Here is a 17,017-nt window from a genome sequence, read left to right as displayed (position 1 = left end):
AGAGGTTCTGGCCACAATCTTCCAATCCTTCTTAGATATAGGGATGGTGCCAGAGGACCGGAGGATTGCAAATGTTACACCCCTATTAAAAAAGGGGAGAGGGATAAACCCGGCAATTACAGTCCAGTCAGCTTAACGTCGGTGATGGGGAAACTTTTAGAAACAATAAGCCGGGACAAAATTAATTGGCACTTGAAAAAGTAATAAATTAATGTCAGCACAGATTTGTTAAAGGAAAATCGTGTTTGACTAACTTGATTGAGTTCTTTGATGAAGTAATGGAGAGGTTTGATGAGGCTAGTGTGCTTGATATTGTGTATATGGACTTTCAAAAGGCATTTGATAAAGTACCATATAATAGACATGTTAGCAAAATTAAAGCCCATGGGATTAAAGGGACAGTGGCAGTGTGGATACAAAATTGGCTAAGGGACAGAAAACAGAGAGTAGTGATAAATGGTTGTTTTTCAGACTGGAGGGAAGTATACAGTGGTGTTCCCCAGGGGTCAGTATTAGGACCACTGCTCTTTTTGATGTATATTAATGACGCGGGTATAGAGGGTATAATTTCAAAGTTTGCAGATGACACAAAACTCGGAAATATAGTAAACAATGTGGAGGATAGTAACAGACTTTAGGAGGGCATAGAGAGACTGGTGAAATGGGCAGACACATGGTAGATGAAATTTAACGCTGAGAAGTGTGAAGTGATACAATTTAGTCGGAAGAATGAGGAGAGGCAATATAAACTAAATGGTACAATTTTAAAGCAGGTGCAGGGACAGAGAGACCTGAAGGTGTATGTACACAAATTCTTGAAGGTGGTAGGACAAGTTGAGACGCTGTTAAAAAAGCATATGGGGTCCTGGGCTTTATTAATAGAGGCATAGGGCGCTAAATTGGGCCGTGCAGCGCCCGTTGATTCGGCACTACGAGGCCTTTTTGACATCCAAGATGGTGTCTTGGATGCGCACGCACATTTCCAGCGTGACTTGTGCCAGACACCATCTTGGTATAGGAGTTAGCACATGCGCAAATACCGAACGCTAGAAGCATGTAAAGTAGGGAGAAAATGGGTGTAATCAGTGTGCAATGCTGATTTAAAGTGATAGACACCATTTTCGACCTTAACGCTCAACTCAACGCACAGTCTTAACCCCGACCATCTGAATGTGTTTTACAATGCTATTTAAAGGGGCCATGCAGGTGTTGCAGGTTAGTTGCTGGATTATTGCTTCTGGCTGCTGGTGGAGTAGGAAGTGTTTTTTGAAGCTCCCTATTCTTACTGAGAGTTCCTAGACTACATTTGAGAGTGCTTTGGCAGGTACTGTCTTAGGGGTCGGAAAGTTACAATCGTGGTTGCACAACATTCCTGCCAACCATGGACGGTCTGCTAGGGCTCCCGCTGGGCATTGAGCATGACTGGGAGCATGCAGAGAGGTCATGCCCAGCAGGTCAAGCTGCGAGGAGACGGAGGATGAGGAGGCGCAGGGCACTGAGCAGGAGGCCCTACCCAATGAGGGCCTTCCGGGATCAATTCGCTTACCTCAGTATGACCGAGGAGGATTGCATCAGATGCCTGAGGTTCACCAAGGAAGCCGTGACCGAGATCTGTTAACTGGTGCGGCCACAACTACAGCCTCAGAGCAGGACAAGGACAGCGTTGCCTGTGGCTGTGAAGGTCACCGTGGCGCTGAATTTCTACGGCTCAGGATCATTTCAGGATTCTGCTGGCGACATGTGCAACATCTCGCAGTATGCAGTGCACTGCTGCATAAGGGAGGTCACAGATGCACTGTACCAGATGAGGAACAGGTTCATCACCTTACCTCTCCACAGAGAGAAACAGAACGAGCAAGCACGGGGGTTCGCTCACATTGCTGGCTTCCCCATGGTGCAGGCAGCCATTGATCTGCATGCCCCGCACACCAACTCAGCCGTCTTCATCAACTGAAAGGGCTTCCACTCCCTGAACGTGCAGCTGGTGTGCGACCACATGCATCGAATCACGGAGGTCGATGCCCGCTACCCTGGGAGCAGTCACGACACCTTCGTCGTGCGGCAGTCCAGCTATCTTTCATCCGACTCAGCAAGTCAAAGGCTGGCTACTGGGCAACAAGGGCTACCCCTCATGATGTGGCTGATGACACGTGCACAGCAGGCCTATAATGAGAGCCATGCTGCCACACGCAACATCGTGGAGCACACCATTGGCCTCCTCAAGCAACGCTTCTGCTGCCTGGACCAGTCTGGAGGAGCCCTGCAGTACTCCCCTGAGTGGGTGGGCAGATTTGTGGTGGTATGCTTCATGCTGCAAAACCTCGCCATCATGAGGGACCAGCTTTTGCCCCCAATGACCAGAGAAGACCCTGAGCCAGAGGTGGAGGAGGAGTGGGCTGAGGAGGAAGAGGCTGAGGAGGAGGAGGAGGAGGGGGATGGAGCCAGAAGAGGAAGTGGAGGAAGACGCAAGGGTGCAACAGGAACCACACGCCTTGTCTGCAAGGGCTCTGCGTGCTTGCCTGATCCTTGCCCACTATCAATAATTTGAACTACATCTCCCAACTCACCAACAGTCCTACACTCCCCACCTTTCCGCTCCCACAAGACAATCAAATCCTCCTCCATCTGATTACACATTGGTTTCCCTCTCAGCTCATTGCATAAATAAAAACCACCACCAAATGCAAAATCAAAGTCTCATTTATCAATGAGTAAATGAAATTATGCAAACATAACAGAAGTATTCACCCTTGTGCATTCCCTTAGTGCCTTTTGTTTGTGTGCCTTTACCTATCCTGGTGCTCCTACAAGGTGCTTCCCCTGTGGCTGGAGCATGTGTGGTGGGAGGCTGCTGGCCTTCAATGGAGGAGCATCGAGTTGGCCTTGGAGAATGACCTCGAACAGCCCTGGGCCGGGAGGGCCCGGCTTCAGACTTCACCATCTCAGCATGGGCTTCAGCAGTCTGACCTGGCTGGCCGATAGGCAACAACAGGGGCACTGGTAGAGTGGCAGGGGTGGGAGCTGTCATCCTGAAAGAGGACAGCAGGTTCAACTGCCATGGCACCACTGCCACTCTCCCGGGGCGGTGCCTCAGCAATCCTGGTGATCAGCTGGAGAACGGACTGCTGGAGTGCTGTGATGCCCTGGAAGCCCGTTCCACTGTGGTCCCCATACCCACAATAGCAGCAGTCTGAGCTTCCAAGGCAGCAGTCTGAGCTCCAAATGCAGCAGTCACTCCATGGATGGCAGATGTTTGTGCTGCAATAGAAGCTGTGACATCAGTCATCAGACACTGCATCATGGTGGGTTCCACAGGTGCGCTGATGGAGGTGACCACCCATTCCATGTTGGAAAGGATGGGCTCCATGCTCTGCGCAAAGCCCTGTGCCAATTTGGAGCTGGACTCCTCCATGCCCCTTGTGCGCAGGCTTTCTGGTAGGCTTTCCACTGCCCCAAGCATTTGTTGGTGTACGTCCATCAGCCGTCTTCTGTAACCTGGCCCATCGAAGTCCCCATCTGACTCCTCTGCAGCAGAACTCGTGAGCGACCTCAGCCTCCGGCGAGCTGGCACCTGTGGTATCCGTTCCCCCCGCCCACTTGTGCTCGGTGTCTCCACCACGTGCAGATCTCTCCTCTAACCAAACCTCTAAAGGACGCGCAGTGTCAGCCTCTGAGCTGGTGGAAGCGAGTTAGATCGAGTGACGGTGTGGCTTCAGTGTCCTCCTCCTCCTCGGACGGTGACGCCACGTGATCTTGAGTATCTGCAATGACAAAGGGAAACAGTTGAGTTGTGGAGTAGGGAGAGGAGCAAGTAAAATGTGTATGCTGACAGCATCTGCAACACGTGAGTCAGAAAAGATTATGGGTGGAGGGAAATGCGGAAAAGGAGAAGGAGCATTAGATATGCAGAGACCCCCTTCATTGGGACCTCCAGTGTGGCATGTTGTGACGGCTGTAGCGAAGGCCTGCCCAATGATCCTATGCACTGTCTCCTCTGTTGGGGGGTGGGGGGTGAGGACGTGTAAACATGCCCGTTCACCCTCAGGTCCCTCCTGCTGCTGGTTGTTATACGCCACCTTCTCCTGCAAGACAGAGGACAGTGTGTCAGTGAGTCTCCTGCACGGTGTGTGGGTGATGTGCCTGTCGTGGTCGAATAGCTGCCAGTTTGTGTGACTTGCGAATAGTGGTCATGTGGCCTGCAAGTGTGGTACTATGTGCGGGTGAGATGCAGCATGCCGAGTGCAGCATTGTGTATGGATGGGCAGTGTTTGTTGGTGGGTGGGTGACGGGGAGTGTGATGCATGGAGCAGTGGCGTAGTTGGTAGGATGTGCCACTTGACATTTGTATTCACTCACCTTGGCCAATCGTATCAAATCATTGAACTTCTTTTGGCACTGCATCCACATGCATGGTGCAATGCTCCTGGCGTTTACTTCCTGCGCCACAGCCTTACAATGCCTGCGGAGCTGCAATTTGGAGGGTTTCTGGTCACCCTGCGTGTACATGTTGGCCCTCCTTTCGTCCACGCTTTCCACCAGGGCCTCCAGAGCATCATCAGAGAAGCGTGGGGCCCTCTCTCGTGCCTGTCCTGCTATCCACTGGCTATCTTTCCCTCCTCCAAATAAACTGTGTACCTGCCATTTGAAATTTACACCTGCACCTTTAAGAGGTGCAGGCTGCTGAAGACGTGCGCTGTGCACGCCCCATTTTCAACTTCCTCATTCTCCATGCAGCCTCTCAGCAGTGCGGGTGGCACTGGCTGCACAGAGATATCATGATAATTAGCAGGCAGCACGAAGTTCACGTGCTGCCTGTGTAGGGTCCATCTGGCGCGGGGTACTAATGCATCACGCTATCCCCGCCCGAAAACGACCCTTAATGAATTTTTCCCCCCTAGAGTACAAAAGAAAGGATGTTATGCTAAACCTTTATAAAACACTGGTTAGGCCTCAGCTGGAGTATTGTGTTCAATTCTGGGCACCACACTTTAGGAATGATGTCAAGGCCTTACAGAGGATGCAGAAGAGATTTACTAGAATGGTACCAGGGATGAGGGTCTTCAGTCATGTGGAGAGACTGGAGAAGCTGGGATTGTTCTCCTTAGAGCTGAGAAGGTTAAGAGGAGATTTGATAGAGGTGTTCAAACTCATGAACGGTTTTGATAGACTAAATAAGGAGAAACTGTTTCCAGTGGCAGAAGGGTTGGAAACCAGAGGAAACAGATTTAAGGTGATTGGTAAAAGAGCCAGAGGCAATATGAGGAAACATTTTTTATCCAGTGAGTTGTAATGATCTGGAATGCACTGTGCGGAAGTGTGTTGGAAGCAGATTCAATAGTAACTTTCAAAAGGGAATTGGATAAATACTTGAATGAAAAGAATTTACAGGGCTATGGGGAAAGAGCATCGGAATGGAACTAATTGGATAGCACTTTCAAAGAGCCAGCACAGGCATGATGGGCCGAATGGCTTCCCCCTTTGCTGCACCGTACGATGGTACTATGATTTCATAATCTCACTACTGTGTTCTTTATTTGTTTTGTTCAGTAATCCTTCTTCATCATGGGTTCAATTGTTGTCTGTTGGGAAAAAGACAAAGATGAGTTGGAAAGATCAAGCAATCTGAGACATTCTGTTGGCTAGGGGCTGCAGAAAGTAACCTGAGATTCCCCAGCTGCTGATACACAGGCAAGAACAACTTTTGAACTGAAGTAACCTGAGTTCAGTCGCTGGCCTGAGCTGGCTGGAACCGGTTTGAATTAGTTAAGTTTTGTGAAAGACAAAGGAGATGTGATAAGACACAAGTCCTTATTTAGAAAAGGAGTAATGAGGTAATGCTACCTAAGTCCTTGGGACAGAGCCAATGAGGAGAAGACACAGGGTAACCGAGCAAGCCTAAACCAACGAAAGAGAGAGACAACACAGCTTGAAGAGATAAGATTCGGAATAACAATGAAGGATCTGGGGCATGGAGCCAGAGCGAAGACTCCGGAGACCAACCATCGCGGAAGTGGAAGACCCTACATCAGGGACGTAGAGACGACGTCGAAAGGGAGAGAGAACGGAACGCCTGGCCAGCGTCAGCTCTCCTTTTCGGGTATTATCCTTTATATTCTGTGACCACTCAGGGAGTGTCAGAGAAACCTAGTGGGTGTGCGTTTAGATCTTAGTTTGGGTATAAAACTGTATAACCTGGTGTAAGCTGCATGTCTATATCTAACCAGACGTATAAGCTATATGTATATGATCTAACGGCGTGAATAAAGTGAATTGAGAGATAAGAGAGAATTGACTCTTCTCCTCTTTGTACTAAGCCAGTAACCGTAACCGGTGACCTCTGGTCAACAATTCAAAGAGCCATTGTTTAGAAAAAAAACACCCATTTCCTGTTTATGCAATTCCATATTTGATCAGGGTGTGTAATTTGTTATAGTCATGTCCTGGATTGGTTTTCTCAGAAAAATGGAATCAGTTTCAGTGAAATGTGAGATGGATAATGTACACCAAAATTAGGATTGCTGCAACCTGCACCTGGATTATTGTCTTGGTTAATCTAAAAAGCGATGCACTTGATATGGTCAGCTCACATCAATTCTTTGTGTTAAATCACTAACCATGACTAATACAAGGGCACTAATGAAAACTTCAATTACGTGACTGAGTGGTTGAAATGAAGATACACATGTTTACGTGTACTAAAAAAAATGGAACTGAACTGGAAATATAGTGAGTAAATTAACCTTATTTCAGTGTTTCCAACAAACCAAAGGTGATTGAGGTTTGAAAAGAAGTAATTACTGAAGAAAACACAATATATAAAGTGAGCAATGCTAACAGGATTTGCCATTACAAATCAGTTACAAAGAATCTTAATTGATTTTAACTATATTTTGTCTATTTTCTTTTTATTTCTGTCTCTTCAATCAGGCTTTGGGTGCCCAACCTAATTTTTTCTGTCCTCACTTTTTCACTCAATGTTTCCCACTCTCCTGTAACCTAATTTGAGATGTCTTTCTGTACATCAGGAGTGTTATAGAAATTTAAGTAGCTCTATTTGGAGTATTCTTGCCTCATTAATAAGTGCTAATTACATCTTTGTCACTTGGAAGAGTTACTAAAGTTACTAAGAGTTTCAGTGAGTTAAATTAATTTACACTGTTGAAGTTACAAAACCACCGAAGCACCATAGTTACTGACTATCTCTGTGTGGGAGTTAAATTAATTCTGCAATGCTGTCGGTTCAATAACTTTTCCAAAGCAGTTCTACTGATAATGTCATCACATTCACTGTTTAAACAAAAATAAACAGCAAACACAAAAGGCCACTAAAACTAATCAGAGTGCTTTTCAACTATTTGATTTTTTAATCAATAATAATGTCTGCCTGCACTTTCTGTGTGCGCAATTTGATTTCCTGTTGTTAACTTTTCCATTATAAATTCCAATGTCCACATATATAATGAAAAATAGCTATGTAAGCACGTCACTCTGATTGCACAATCTGGCCCTGGATTCCCACAATGCTTTCTAAATTTGTTTTCTTCAGCCATTTTATCCCCAGCAACTGAAACTTCTTATATCCAAAATAACGGTTTTGCCAAAATAAGCCAACAACATATTTCACAATAACATGATTACATTTATCCACTGAATTTTGCATCTTTGAATACCTTCAGTCTCACCGAAATCTGTGATGCTGTGAGCTGAATTGGGATTGTGCAGTCTGATCATGTGCAATGTATTTAATTTTGCATGATGCAGTATTGTTCAGTCAACTATATTGAGGAATATTTCCTTTAGCTTCTAGTAGTTTTAGCTGCAAAGTTTTGTTTTCAAAAGTTCATATTGATTCTTCTTTTTAGAACAGTGAGACTGTTTTCAACTGGGAGACTGGGATCAATTTTAGCTGTCAACATCTGGTGGGAACGGGGCGGTAGTGATATAACGGCCTTGGAAAAGGTCCAGAGGAGAGCTACAAGAATGGTTCCTAGTTTAAGAACCTCAGCTACTCAAATAGGCTCAAGGACCTTGGTCTATTTACTTTAGAGCAGCGTAGACTTAGAGGTGACTTGATAGATGTCTATAAAATAATTAAAGGCCTGGATCACATCCCTGTTGATAGATTATTCCAGTTTAACAGGTTGAGGAGGACCAGGGAACCAGGGGACTGCACACAGCCTCACATGTGGCACGAGTTTAAACTATGGAAGAGTAGGAATAGACTGGATGTTAGGCGGTTCTTCTTTTCCCAGAGAATTGTGAGCCTCTGGAATGCATTGCCGGCTGGTATGGTGGGTGCTGACTCTCTGCATGCCTTCAAGAGGGAGCTGGACCGGTTCCTGACTGCGGCAGAGATCGCATCATATAGAAGGTAGGTGTCATTATAGATAACACTTGGTCCATATGATCTCTTGGACTGGTTTTCGATTGCCTTAGGGGGTCAAAGAGGAATTTTACGCTGTATTTTTTCTCTTATTGGCCCTGGTTTTTTTCTGTTTTCTGCCTCTCCCAGGAGATTACATGGCTGTGGGGGTGGGTGAGAGGGTGATAGGTCGGTGGAGGGAAGAAGTGTTTAGTCATGATGGTCCAGCCATCATGGTGTGGGGCAGGCCTGATCGACCAGTTGGTCTTTTCCTGCCCATCAATTTCATACGTTCGTATGCTGATATGTTTAACGTCACCGTTTTCTTGGGGGCCTGCACATAGGTGGCCCAGGCAGGAGCCTTATTCTCACTTGCTCTATACTTCCTTAAAAACTGTTAGATCTTTACTTCATCCATAACTAGCTTCTTTCCTCATTCTAATTTGATATGTTTCTTCTAAAAAAAAAGTTGAATTTTGAGAGCAAACAAAATCTCTTTGGGAGATCTCTTAGAAAGGCAGGGTGGGAGGGGAAGAGCATGAGGGAAACTGGTTGAAAGTGGGGGCACCGATGGCTATTCACCACCTGCACTTGGGTGACTGAGTGGGTGTGGTGAGTGCTAATGCAGCAAGGAGGAGGCGAGAATATTGGGGATGAATGGTAGTTCAAAGGGGAAGAGGTAGGGAGTAGGGATGATGATGGGAGTGAGAGTGTGGAAGGAAGGGGGATGGGTAGTAAAAAGGTGATGGGATAAGGACCATGATTGGAGGGGAGAGGTGGGGAAGCATGAGTAATTGGGGGGAGGGAATGGAAAGGGAGCTGCTGAAGGCCACATTTTCCTCACAGTTCTGAACATAAAATATGTTGAATGATAATAAACATTTTTAATTGCATATGCATCATTATTTAATCATAAAAGCCTAAATTTGGACTAGAAACTATCCTGTAATTATCCTGGGACATTGATTTGCAAAGGTAAATGTAATTCCACTTTGTAGTTAAACTTTTTGCTCTAAAGGTAAATATTTTTATCCCTAAAATGTTTATATTACAACATTTATTATGGTACTGCCAAAGAAAATCATGAATATTTTTTTTAAAAATCAGCAATATTTGCATGTATTTAGTGATGTACTCCTGATCTGACAAATAACTAGCTAATTTGCAAGTCATTCATTATATAATTCTCTTCTCGAAAATAAAATATGATGTTATATAACATTGAAGCCAACAATGTTTCACCTTTCATTATAGTCCCACAAAACAAGTTAAATTTTCAATTTTTTTGTGAAAAACAAACAAATTTGGCTTATTGTCTAACATTTGTAATGCATAACATCTAAGAAGAAATATCTTTCATCTTATTTTTGTTGTGAATACAAGATTTGCTGGATCTTCAGACAGGGGGAAAAAACACTCATTCAGTGTTTTAGGAACATAGGAACAGGAGTAGGCCTTGCTCTAATTTTAAGATTATGCCCTCTTGTTTTTGATTCTCCCAGCAGAGGAAATAGTTCCTTTGTATTTACCCAATCAAATCCCTTTATCATTTTAAACATCAGATCACCCCCTCAACCTGTTAAAATCAAGGGAATACAAGCCAAGCTTAGGTAACCTGTCCTCACAATTTAACCCTTTAAGCCCTGATATCATTTTGATATTGGAATTGGTCCCTCCAATTCCAATATATCCTTCCTGAGGTTCGGTGCATAACCCATGTTTAGAACAAACAGTCCATCAAGACTGTAAGTATGCACTGTTCAAGTGGACTGAACTTTCTTTAAATAATATAAACTGTGTTCAAAAAGCTCACACCAAACAAAACAGAGAGTAGGGGTTATTGGTAGCTACTCAGACTGGCAAAAGGTCTAAAGTGGTGTTCCACAGGGATCGGTGCTGGGACCACTGTTGTTCACAATTTACATTCATGATTTGGACTCGGGAATCGGAAGTACAATTTCAAAATTTGCAGACACCACCAAATTGGAGGTGTAGTTAATACAAAGGAAGAATACGACAAAATACAGGAAGACATTAATAAACTTGCAGAATGGGCATGTAAATGGCAAATGAATTTCAATATAGATAAGTGTGAGGTGGTGCATTTTGGTAGGAAGACCAAGGAGGTCACATAATGTTTGGATAATAAGTGTCTGAATGGGTTAGAGGAGCAAAGGGATCTAGGGGTACAGATACACAAATCACTAAAAGTAGCGTCACAGGTTAATAGGGCCATAAAAAAAGCAAACCAGGCCCTAGGGTTCATTTCTAGAGGGATAGAATTGAAAAGCAGAGAAGTTATGTTAAACTTGTAAAAGGACGAGATAAAGGCAGTAGTAAGAAAGGATCTTAGCTCAGAAAATCAGGATGTAGAATCAATATGGGTGGAGCTAAGAAATGGCAAAGGGCAGAAAACACTGGTGGATGTAGTTTATAGGCCCCCTAGCAGTTTTATAGTGTTGGACAGAGTATAAATCAGGAAATTAGAGGAGCCTTTAACAAGCAATAATCGTGGGGGACTTTAATCTTCGCATAGACTAGGCAAACCAAATTGGCAAAAGTAGTTTGGAGGACAAGTTTATGGAATGCGTTCGAGACAGTTTTTTAGAACAATATGTCGAGGAACCAAGTAGGAACAAGCTATTTTAGATCTTGTATTGTGTAATGAGACAGGGTTAATTAGTCATATTATAGTTAAGGATCCTCTGGGGCAGAGTGATATGATAGAATTTCAAATTGAGTTTGAGAGTGAAGTAGTTAAGTCCGAAACTAGGATCTTAAATTTAAACAAATTCAATTGCGTAGGTATGTAGGGTGAGTTGGCTAAGGTAGATTGGGAAATTAGATTAAAAGATATGACGGTAGATAAGCAATGGCAAACATTTAATGAAATAATTTATAATTCTCCACGAGTATACACTCCCTTGAGGAATAAAAGCTTTACGGGAAAAGCCATCCAACAGTGGCTAACTAGAGAAGTTAAGGATAGTATTAGATTAAAAGAGGCTTACAATGTTGCCAAAAAGAGTAGTAAGCCTAAGGATTGGTAGGGTTTTAGAAATCAGCAAAGAAATGACCAAGAAATTGATAGAGAGGGAAAATTGAATATGAGAGTAAACCAACAAGAAATATAAAAACAGATTGTAAGAGCTTCTACAAGTATGTAAAAAGGAAGAGATTAGTAAAAGTAAACGTGGGTCCCTTAGAGGCAGAGACAGGAGAAATTATAATGGGGAATATTGCAGAGACGTTAACAAATATTTTGCATCCGTCTTCACAGTAGAAGACATAAACAACATATCGGAAATAGTGGGTAACCAAGGGTCTAATTAGAGTGAGAAACTTAAAGTAATTAAGATTAATAAAGAAAAAGTACTGGAGAAATTAATGGGACTAAAAGCTGACAAATCCCCTGGACCTGATGGCCTACATCCTAGGGTTTACAAAAAGAGGTGGCTGCAGAGATAATGGATGCATTGGTTTTGATCTTTCAGAATTCCCTAGATTCTAGAATGGTCCCCGTGGATTGGAAGATAGCAAACGTAACCCTGCTATTCAAGAAAGGAGGGAGCGAGAACACAGGGAACTACAGGCCAGTTAGCCTGGCATCAGTAGTAGAGGAACAGCTAGAATCTATTAGCAGTACACTTAAAAAATCATAATATGATTAGGTAGAGTCAGCATGGTTTTATGAAAGGGAAATCGTGTATGATAAATCTATTCGAGTTTTTTGAGGGTATAACTAGCAGGGTAGATAAGAGGGAACCGGTGGATGTAGTATATTTGGATTTTCAAAAGGCATTCGATAAGGTGCCACACAAAGGGTTGTTACACAAGATTAGGGCTCATGGGATTTGGGGTAATATATTAGCATGGATTAATAGTTGGTTAACGGACAGAAACAGAGAAAGAATAAGCGGGTTGGGTTGGTAGGTTGTAACTATTGGGGGTGCCGCTAGGTGGGAAAGTAAGCTGTGAGGAGGACACAAAGATGCTGCAAAGGGATATAGACAGGTTAAGTGAATGGGCGAGAAGGTGGCAGATGGAGTATATTGTGGGAAAATGTGAAATTATCCAATTTGGTAGGAAGAATAGAAAAGCAGAATATTTTTTAAATGATGAGAGACTAAGAAATGTTGGTAGTCAGATGAATTTGGGTGTCCTTGTACACGAATCACAGAAAGTTAACATGCAGGTACAGCAAGCAATTAGGAAGGCAATTGGTATGTTAGCCTTTATTGCAAGGGGGTTGGAGTGTAAGAATAAGGAGGTCTTGCTGCAATTATATAGGGCTCTGGTGAGACCACACCCGGAGCACTGTGTATAGTTTTGGTCTCCTTACCTAAGGAAGGATATACTTGCCTTAAAGGGGGTGCAATGAAGGTTCACTGGATTGATTCCTGGAATGAGAGGGTTGTCCTATGAGGAAAGATTGAGTAGAATGGGCCTATGTTCTCTGAAGTTTAGAAGAATGAGAGGTGATCTCATTGAAACGTATAAAATTCTTAGACGGCTTGACAGGATAGATGCTGAGAGGCTGTTTCTCCCGGCTGGAGTGTCTAGGACTAGGGGTGATAGTCTCAAGATAAGGGGGGAGTTGCCATTTAGGACCGAGATGGGGAAAAATTTCATCACTCAGAGGGTTGTGAATCTTTGGAATTTTGTACCCCCGAGTCCTATGGATGCTCAGTCGTTGAGTAGATTCAAGACTGAGGTCGATGGATATATGGACACTAAGGGAATCAAGGGATACGGGGATAGCGTAGGAAAGTGGAGTTGAGGTAGAAGATCAACCATGATCTTATTGAATGGTGGAGCAGGCTCGAGGGGCTTTATGGCCTACTCCTGCTCCTATTTCTTATGTTCTTTTGTTTTAACCTTGGTTAGACCACACTTGGAGTACTGTGCACAGTTCTGGTCTCCATATTATAAAAAAGATAAAGAGGCATTGGAGAAGGTGCAAAAAAGATTTACAAAGATGATACCAGAACTTATCAGGCTGGGGCTCTTTTCTCTAGAAAAGAGAAGGCTCAGGGGTGATCTGATATAGGTCAATAAGATAATGAAACAATTTGATAGTATAGACTGAGAGAAAATGTTTCCACTTGTGAGGATGTCCAAAACTAGAGGCCATGAATATAAGATAGTCACAAATAAATCCAATGGGGAATTCAGGAGAAACTTCTTTACCCAAAGAATGGTAAGAATGTGGAACATGCTACCATAAGGAGTAGTTGAAGCAAATAGTATAGATACATTTAGGGGGAAGTTACGTATGCACATGACAGAGAAAGGAATAGAAGGATATACTGATAGGGTTAGAGGAAGAGGGGTGGGAGGGGACTTGAGTAAACGCCAGCATAGACTAGTTGAGCCGAATGGCCTGGTTCTGTGCTGTAGACTCTATGTACTCTATGGAAAATATGGGCATCCTTGTCATGAGCCATTGTACCAGGTGAAATGGGATTAAGGTAATCCATTCCATAGTGAGTTCAATTCACAATTATTCCAATATTTGGTTTAGTTACCATATTTAAGATAAACTATGCCTAATTTAATGTATTGCAAATTCACAGGAAGATACTAAAGCATTTGTGAGAATCTGAGTTGCAGTGGATTAGTGATTTGGAATAATAGCGGTAATTTTATGAGCCTGTAATGCCAGTGCATACTGGAAATTTGGGCATGTACTGTCTATGACTTTCTGACCATAATAAACTCATAAAATGATCCCAACTGTGTCTTTACCTGTGGCACCTGAGTCAAATCCAGTTTATACTGAAGAGAATGAAGTCTCTTCATTGCTGATTGTAGTAGTGTTACAGGAAATAAGTTTGGGCAATTTCAATGGACTTCCTAACGAGTGAAAACCCACTGTGCAAAACTATCAATTACTCAGCACAAATTAGCACTAAATTGGCAATTTCACTTAGAGTAGGCAGAGGATGATAATGAAGAGTGGAAAGCATTCCATGACACTTATGACCAGATGGTGGAAAGGACAATTGTTGATGAAGAGTCTTCAGGAGGGATTGGTTATCAAACAGGAAGAATTTTTCTTCATGTAACCACACTGCATTTTATAATCTTCACCATTGAATGCAGCTAGTCATCAGATATTCTACTAGTAAGTTTGTGTATAAGGGTTATTTTTAATTAGTAAGATAATGAACTATAATACAAAAGAAATTCAGTCTTAGATAAATTGCCAAGACATTTCCATCAGCACTAAAAATATTCACTACTTCGAAATGACTTTGTGTTTAGGATAAGGATTTTAATCAATCATCAAAATGTTTATTTACTGTTGCAAAGTGCTTTTAAATTATTTTCTTTGGCCAATGTTTATCAAAGAAAGAAATTTTAATAATTTCAAACTATTATTTCATAATAATCACTATGTTTCGATTAATGAGTGCAATTTTTATTTTTTATGTAATACTATTAGTAGTAAAGGAGACACTCTAATCTTTACGTTTACTCCATATCATATAGTATTCTTCAAACTGTTAGATGTCAGCTTAAATTTTATAATTTTCCCCACTTTTCTGAAGGTGCTGACTTTTGCTGGGGTACTTTTTCCACAGGCACCAGTTGCCCTGGTTCAAGTGACTATTCTTCATGTGTGAAGTTAGACATAGTTTACAGGCTATTCTTCTGTCCCCATCCAATGTTCACTTTCAGCAAGAACTCTTGAATAATGGTCGTGAGTGAGAACCCTGGCCGATTTTTACCTTCTCTATGTCTGGATCACTGAAGCCGATTGTAGTACCCTAGCTAAGATCAGATAACTTATCACTCACTGGGAACAAAGCCTGGGATCTTCTGGCCTGTATTGTTTAGTGCTTTACCAGGCAGTGCCTTTGCACACCAAATTATTGGGGCACTCAGTTCTTTTTAAAGAACATTATTGGAATTCTGTAGTGTACACTGATGGTTAACTTAACAACAGCAACTTGTGTTATTAGGCACTCTTTTTGTTTTTTTTTAAATTATTTTTTGTGTTCATTAAGGTGAGGGACCTTAGTGCTAGGCAATGGAACTCTTCCTATTTCAGGCATCCAGTGTCAGCATCAAAGTATATTCAAGATTGAGATCAATAGATTTTTGGACTCTAAGGGAATCAAGGGATATGGGGATCGGGCGGAAAAGTGGAGTTGAGGTCGAAGATCAGCCATGGTCATATTGAATGGCGGAGCAGGCTCACCTGGCCTACTCCTGCTATTTCTTATGTTCTTAAACACTCCCAGGTCAAGTCTAGTACAGCCAGATGCAGAGTAAAGTGTTCTCTACTCTGCTTAAGGATATCCCAATCTCACAAGAATATGCCCTGCTGCACCAGTGTGACATTTTTCCATTTCCCATACCAGCAATCATGTGCCTCCCTGAGTGAGATTGCCAACTAGTGACAGTTTTGTCTGTAAGCCTATGCCCAATAGCAACAGAATAGAAACTACCTAAACTCATTTTACACTGGACCTTTATTGACACAGGCAATTTTTATCCCATCAGTCTGAGATGGATTTGAAACGAAGTCCCAAAGGTGAAAGGCTAGTGTCGAGCCCACTGGTCTACCCAGTTCCTCTCTACGTAATGCTTTCAATGTAGAAAACATGCAAGGTGTTTTACAGAGAGGGAGAAAAAAATAGATGAAAAGGGATAAAGGAACAGGCACTGTGCATAGGGGAGATAGGAAGAAGCTTGGTCCAATGGATGGATTTGAGAAACTTTTTAAAGGTGATGAGAGAAGTAGAGGAGTTTAAGGAGAGAATTCGAGCAAATAGGGCCAGGGCAGCTGAAGGCTCCACCAACAATGGTAGGGTGGAGGAACCAGGATTGTACAAAAGCCCAAAGTTAGAGGACTGGAGGGTGTGGGAGGGGATATAAGACTCAATCAGATTGCAGAGACACGGCAAGCTAGGGCCGTGGAAGGATTGAAAATAAGGACAAGGATTTTTTTGTTCAAGGAATTGGGGCCAGGGAGCCACTGTATGTCAGCAGGAGGCGATGGGTTAATGGGATGTGGTGCGGGACAGGAGCCTGCGTTTTGAACACGTTGGAGTTTATATACAATAGTTTGTGTTGCAGGGATTAGTAGCTGGGGGAATTATAGGAGGTATGGCATGCGCGCAACCCTGCTCCTTACTGGTTGGCAAGAAGGATCGTGATCCCTGGAGGTTGAGAGTGGTGAGCTATAGGACAGGGATCCAGGTAGATTGATGTTTGCTCACTCTCAAACACAGTTCATATATTTCCTGTTTGGATTGGCAAATTTTGCTCATATGTTTATTATGGGGGAGGCTGAGCTGCACCATAAGAGGATGTACTTTCTTGCTGTGAGTTGCCTGTGCACTGAAGAGGGCCCTGTGTCCCTGGGTCAGAGGTCAAGTAGCTATCACAGGCTTCTGGGGGACGATTAAGTCTATCGTTGATCTATATTGTTGCATAAATCCCAACCAGAAGATTTGGAAGCATGGGCAGACCAGAATGTGTTTATAAATATGACCTCAAAGACACAGCCTTTCCAATATTCATCCTAAAAGAGAGGGGTGGAGCTGATGGAACATGTACACAAAACAATACATTTTCTGTATTTGTTGAAATAGCCCCTATGCATTCTGCTGCACACATAGATTGTCCCTGGAGCAGGAAGTC

The sequence above is a fragment of the Heptranchias perlo genome, chromosome 1 (assembly GCF_035084215.1).
Source record: "Heptranchias perlo isolate sHepPer1 chromosome 1, sHepPer1.hap1, whole genome shotgun sequence".
NCBI classification, from domain to species: domain Eukaryota; kingdom Metazoa; phylum Chordata; class Chondrichthyes; order Hexanchiformes; family Hexanchidae; genus Heptranchias; species Heptranchias perlo.
Note: the sequence above shows the minus strand (reverse complement) of the source record.